The following is a 6,345-nucleotide window of genomic DNA, read 5'->3' on the forward strand; positions in this document are numbered from 1 at the left end:
AGATGGAATAGGGGCTTGCTCCGTCCACTCCACGCATCGACCTGGTATTGCAGTACCTCCAGGAACGGTGCACCTCCCCTCTTAATGTTGAAATGAAACTTATTCACATCTTCTGTTTGGTGCTGTGGGTACATTTTCGTTGTGCTTCAATGCTTGTGTCACTCCCCAATGTGAGTCTAGTGCAGGTTCTAGTCGCGCATGCTCAGATACGAACGTTTACGGCATGACGTCATGGCCTTCTATGCGACTGGCATCAGCGAGTGCAATGTTGAATTGTAAATATGAATGAAAACACATGCCCAAGTACTAGTTTCACTGTAATTGCGTTATTGCATATTTGGATGTCAGTTTTACATTTGGAATGGTAGGGTGGCAACTGAAAGCCAGAGTGGAACTACAACATTCACCATAAAAAAACACTATAAAGGAAAATTTAAAATAACCCACTTCAGAGCAATTATCTGTAGTATAATACTGGTCTGTAATTAAAAAAATGTTTTCTTAAAAGGCATAATCTCTCATTATTTACCCAAAATAAGTTTAAAACACAAGTATAAAAACCTCTTACTTCCAGATTGATTGTCTGTCTTTTATATGCAGATGTACACTAGAACAGGTCGCTAAAGTCAAAACGGGGCTTCTTCAAATGTGATCAAATAAAACAGGCATGAGTTGACCACAAAAACGTAATCATTTAAGACCAAGCCATAAATAAAGTGTCAAATATATTCAAGAATAACAACTCATTACCCTTGGATGGATGAATGATTTCTTTTCTTTTAAACAGGAATAATCTGTCGCCAATTCTGCAGCTAGGCACCCGAGGGGGGGGGGGGGGGGGGGGTGTGTGTGTGTGTGTGTTGTGTGTGTGTGTTAAGTAATGTTAAGAACAGAGGAATGCGGTCTATCCCACAGAGTTGGGTGTGCAGAAGTCGTATAACAACCTAGCCTGTTCTGCTCTATGCAGCCCCGAATCCCCCGATAATTGGGCTGTAGATAAGTATATGCATCATAAAAGGGCTTCTAATATAATATAGAGTTGACAATTCAAAAGAGGTAGCTATTTAATCAATTTACCCCTAGAGATACCTTCACAGCTGCCGAAGTCGAGCTAATAAACAAGTAGGCAATCGGTTGTATACTAAGTTATAAATATGATTAAGCTGTGCACATTCAGATAAAGATCAATATATTCATCATAAAGGGCCTTGGATAAAATATATACAGTTGCCAATTCAAAAGTGATAGCTATTTAATCAACTTAATTCAGAAGTTACTCAGCGGTCAGCAATGGAAATGACTTATTTCCAACGCCGTTGACTGGATGTTTGGAACCATGCGAGGCTGCGTACCCCAAAAGTAGGCGTACAACGGCGTCCAATGGGAGTGTCGCCACTCTGTCTTTCTCTATCTCTCTGACTACTTGTCCCAGAGTGGCGCATGCACAACTCACAGCTTCACTCGACTTACACAGGGGACTGACAGCTGTTACTGTTGTATTAAGAGCAGGAGGTTGCCAAGTGGAGACATGTTTTTTCAATGCCTGTCACTGTAAAATTGATAAAACCAGTACCTGTTGAGAGAGACTGGAAGATTGTTTAAAGAATTGTGCTGCTCTTTGCACTCACTGCTTGCTCATATGCCCATTCCCCAAAAGTGAGAGTCCTTTGTATATAAATTCTGCTGCTTTTTCCCTGTCAGTTTTTCTTGTTTACATTGCATTGGCACAAGCACAGAGGTGAATGTTAATAGTGTCCACACTCCAGACCAATAGGTGGCGGTGTGGCAGTTGTCCCCCAGAAATGAACAAAGACAGGAAGTAGTTTTAATGTGAGAAACAGAACTGTGTTTTAATACTGTTTAGATTTCAAACGTGGATCAAACTACTTTTTGTTGCAGTATGATGTAACTTGTTCCTATTTAAACTCTCTGTTGGGCTGTTCTAATTTGCAGGAGTTAAATACTTGGAACATGTGACGTTTGAGTTGGCTTTTGATTTGAGGTTACAGGATTGCATTATGGGAAATATGAAGACGTTATTTCTCAAGGGAAGTTTAAATAACCTTTTGTTGTGCTTTTAGTACAAACATGTTTCTTGTGTATTTAAATCCTGTAAACTTTCATGTGTTTTAATGGTCTCTGATTTTGGTACTTTCTATATTGTGAGCAGCTCCGTTAGTCAGCATGGTGTTTCTGTGAAAGAGTCCCCTGACTCGGCCGTGTACAACTCATACTTACCTGGCAGGGGAGATACCATGATCAAGAAGGTGGTTCACCCAGGGCGAGGCTTGGCCATTGCACTCCGGCTGAGCTGACCTCTGCGAATTCCCCAAATGTGGGAATCTCGACTGCATAATTTGTGATAGTGGGGGACTGCGTTCGCGCTCTCCCCTGATAACATGTGTAAGGAAAATATCATAACAATCAATTGGCTGATTACAAATATAGCATGTAGTAAACTGTGGCTCACAGTATTATCTACTATAAGTAGGAAACTATGCTGTGTAACATCTGACACCATTAATGCAGAAACATAAGTTCCCGTGATTTTATTAATTTACCCGTGCGCATTACTTTAATTAATCCAGATAATCAGTGAATCATCCCCTAATGAATGTGAAATCAGTCATAACAGCTCTGTTGTTAATGTGGAAGTAATTATGTCAATTAGTAAAGAAAATAAGAATATGACTTAATCCCATTTTTAAACGTAGAAGTAGCCTGGCTTCGCCCTGCTCCTTACTTCCGCTCAATTTTCATTTTCCTTCAGCACTCTGCCAGGGATGGACATAATCTTGGGTTTTCTCCGGTTAAATATTTGTGGGTCCAATCCGTGAACAGAGGCGTTGCTGACAGCAATGACTTTAAGGTTTGGTAACCTTCTGTGGGTTCATATTCATTTTGGCGTCACTTTGATAGCCATTTACATCCGAAGCATTTAAAGACTCTTTTTGTCAATTATTTATTTCTAAAGAAACAAGACAATGTATAAAAGGCTCCATTACTTGTAGATCACCAGAAGACTTACCACTTTCATACAGGTCGGTCACATCTACGTCTTCAAGCTCAGTTGAAGGCTGAGCAGTAACGCTCAGCATCACCGGAAAAGTTTTTCTAATAGACTTCACTGGCCTCCGTCCAGAGCGACGAGATCTGTTGGTCCATTTCTTTAACTGTCTATATAAATGTAGTGTTTTCATTCTTTTCTTTGAACTTTAAACGTGGATCAATCTACTTTTGGTAGCAGTTTGATTCAGTTTAGTTTTATTTCAACTTGCTGTTGCTCATTTGCTGGAGTCAAATTGGTGACTTTGTGTATACAGCATTGCATGATGGGATATGTAACATGTCATAAATGTCAGTCTTACTACAAACAAGCTTGTTATAAACGTTGCCACAAAGCATCACCAGTTGTTTATGAACTCAAATGTACGTTGTTCCTGTTTTATATAGTGACCAGAACTGTTATAAGGTTGTAGTTAATTACCCGACCCTTAAGTGAGACATGCCATGTGGAGAATGTGGTCCTCTCTGCAGACCCATTCTCAGTATCGCTTCTCGGCCTTTTGGCTAAGATCAAGTGTAGTATCTGTTCTTATCAGTTTAATATCTGATACGTCCCCTACCCGGGGACCATATATTAAATTGATTTTTGGAACTGGGAGATGGAATAGGGGCTTGCTCCGTCCACTCCACGCATCGACCTGGTATTGCAGTACCTCCAGGAACGGTGCACTCCCCTCTTAATGTTAAATGTTAATCCTTTAACATCAAGTAGCCTTCATCGTTTATTTTACTTGTGTTAACAGCCTTGAAGATGTTACTGTTGTGTTAAGAGCAATTAAGATGCATAGACACGAGCACTGAGATGAATAATAGTGTCCACACTCCAGACCAACAGGTGGCAGTGTGGCAGTTCTCCCCCAGAAACAAAGACAGGAAGTAGTTGTAATGTGAGAAACGGAACTGTTTTTAGTTTTCTCAGAATTTCGGACGTGGATCAAACTACTTTTTGTTGCCGTATGATTAAGCTTGTTCCTATTTAAACTCTGCTGGGCTCTCTAATTTGTTGGAGTTAAATACATAAAATGGGTGACTTTTGAGTTTGCTTTTTTTTTGAGGATACAGCATTGCATTATGGGGCATATACATGCGTTATTTCTGTAGTGAAGTGTAAATAATCCTTTATCCTTTTAGTACAAACATGTTTCTTCCATATGTAAGTCCTGTAAACTTGCATATCTTTTTATAGTCTCTGATATTGGTATTTTCTATATTGTGAGCAGCTCCGTTAGTCAGCATGGTGTTTCTGTGAAAGACTCCCCTGACTCTGCCGTGTACAACTCATACTTACCTGGCAGGGGAGATACCATGATCAAGAAGGTGGTTCACCCAGGGCGAGGCTTGGCCATTGCACTCCGGCTGAGCTGACCTCTGCGAATTCCCCAAATGTGGGAATCTCGACTGCATAATTTGTGATAGTGGGGGACTGCGTTCGCGCTCTCCCCTGATAACATGTGGAATGAAAACATCAGAATATCCAGATAGGTGATTACATGTAAAGCACTTAGTCAGCTGTGGCTCAAAGAATTTACTATCTACTAAAAGTAGGAAACGACCATGTAATGTCTGACACATTGATGCAGCAATGTAAGTTCCTGTGATTGATATATATATATATATTATTTTTAATTTACCCTCACATTAGTTTAATTCAGATTAGGTGGATCATTCTCTAATGAATGTGAAATCAGTCATAACAGCTCTCTGTTGTTAATCTAGAAGTAGTGATTTTGGGGAGTTTTATACTAAAGGTGGTTTAGAAAGATGCGAGTGAAGCCAATAAAGCCAGAGCAAGAACAATCTTTGCTGAGTTTTGTTGGTGGCCTTGATGTTGTGTCCCTTCTCCCAACGGGGTTAGGGAAAAGTTTGATTTTTGTAGCTCACTCCGTCAGTGATCAGTGGAGAAAACGTTATCTAAGGCTAATCTTAGCGATGCTAAGCTGGCATCACAACCAAACATTAGTGATTGGTTATGTAGGGCTCTATGAAATCCGGTTTTAATTTTTCTAATTCCTTTTTTTTTTTTTTTAAATGTCCTAAAGAAAAGAAAATGGTGTTTCAGCATAGAAATTGAATCATTTTTCATTATTAAATTGTCTGCTGAAATTCACATTACCACAATGCGTCCACCTCTGTCTGAATTTGTTTATTTAGCTTGATAAATTGATCAGACCTGCACGTCACGTGCACTAGCAACAAACTCTGTATCCAAGAACAATTTAAATAAGTGGAAATGACATCAGATTAGACACAGACTTCTGTAGGAGATTAGTGTTGCGTTTCCAACGTCGCGGGTCCGAACCATAACGTTGGTTGGGAAAGAGGGACCCCTTGGTTCTTTAGGCTAACTATATTAGCTTTAGCCTGGCTGGTCAGGCTGGTCCTCTTCCTCAACACGTGCCTTTTTTCAGTCGCCGAAAATACTTTTCAATACTTGTCTGGAATTGAAGCAGCAAACATTCAGAAAAGGTAAAACAAACAACTTTAGTCATTAGGTTTTATTTGATTCACAGCTGCTATATGTATTTTTTTTTTACCTCGACAATCAAACTGCATTTTACCGCAAACTTGCGTCTAGTTGACTTTCTAAAGCGAGCGCAATCGCTTGTTAAGGGTCAGGTTGGGACACTGAAATAATTGTAATCAGAATATAATTTTTTTTTTTTTAGTACTTTATATTATGTGATGGTGCAAAAGTGTTAACAAAATACCAATCTTTTGTGAACTTGTGAATTTTTGCCAACAGTCTTCTCGTTTATAGAGACGAGACTGTGTGGGGATGGGTGGGGCATGATGGGGACGGTTGGAGAGCAGCGTACCCTCCTTCAAGGAAATTAACACTTGTCAACAGAGTTTCCAGACTGTGTTTAAATGAAATGGACAAGAGGTTAGGAGCACATAGGTGTGGTGTTCACACTCCAGACCAATAGGTGGCGGTGTGTCAGTTGCCCACGGGCAGAAAACAAAGACAGGAAGTAGTGGTAATGTGAGAAATACGTTTTTATATTCTATCTTTTAACTTCAAACGTGGATACTCTACTTTTGGTAGCAGTTTGATGCAGTATTGTCTTATTAGAACTTGCTGTTGGGCTGAAACTCATTTGTTGGAGTCAAATACATTCAACTGGTGACTGTAGTTTCTGATTTGTGGATACAGCATTGCATGATGGGATATGTTCCCATTTTTCTAAAGTAACAAGCGCCAGTCTTACTACAAACAAGCTTGCTATAAATATCGTCACAAAGCATCACTAGTTGTATAAAAACTCAAATGTACGTTGT

The 6,345-nt window shown here is 39.7% G+C and overlaps 3 non-coding genes across 3 annotated transcripts; all 3 read left to right on the top strand.

Annotated features, from left to right (window-relative positions):
- The first annotated feature begins 2,230 nt into the window (after positions 1–2,230).
- Positions 2,231–2,394, top strand: LOC117942622. Its single transcript, XR_004656171.1, has one exon. It is a non-coding gene; the product is annotated as a U1 spliceosomal RNA (small nuclear RNA).
- Positions 2,395–3,550: 1,156 nt separating this feature from the next.
- On the top strand, positions 3,551–3,741 carry LOC117942615. The gene has a single exon (XR_004656165.1). It is a non-coding gene; the product is annotated as a U2 spliceosomal RNA (small nuclear RNA).
- Positions 3,742–4,346: 605 nt separating this feature from the next.
- Positions 4,347–4,510, top strand: LOC117942627. Its single transcript, XR_004656176.1, has one exon. It is a non-coding gene; the product is annotated as a U1 spliceosomal RNA (small nuclear RNA).
- The last annotated feature ends 1,835 nt before the right edge of the window (positions 4,511–6,345 follow it).

The sequence above is a fragment of the Etheostoma cragini genome, chromosome 3 (genome assembly GCF_013103735.1).
Source record: "Etheostoma cragini isolate CJK2018 chromosome 3, CSU_Ecrag_1.0, whole genome shotgun sequence".
NCBI lineage: Eukaryota > Metazoa > Chordata > Actinopteri > Perciformes > Percidae > Etheostoma > Etheostoma cragini.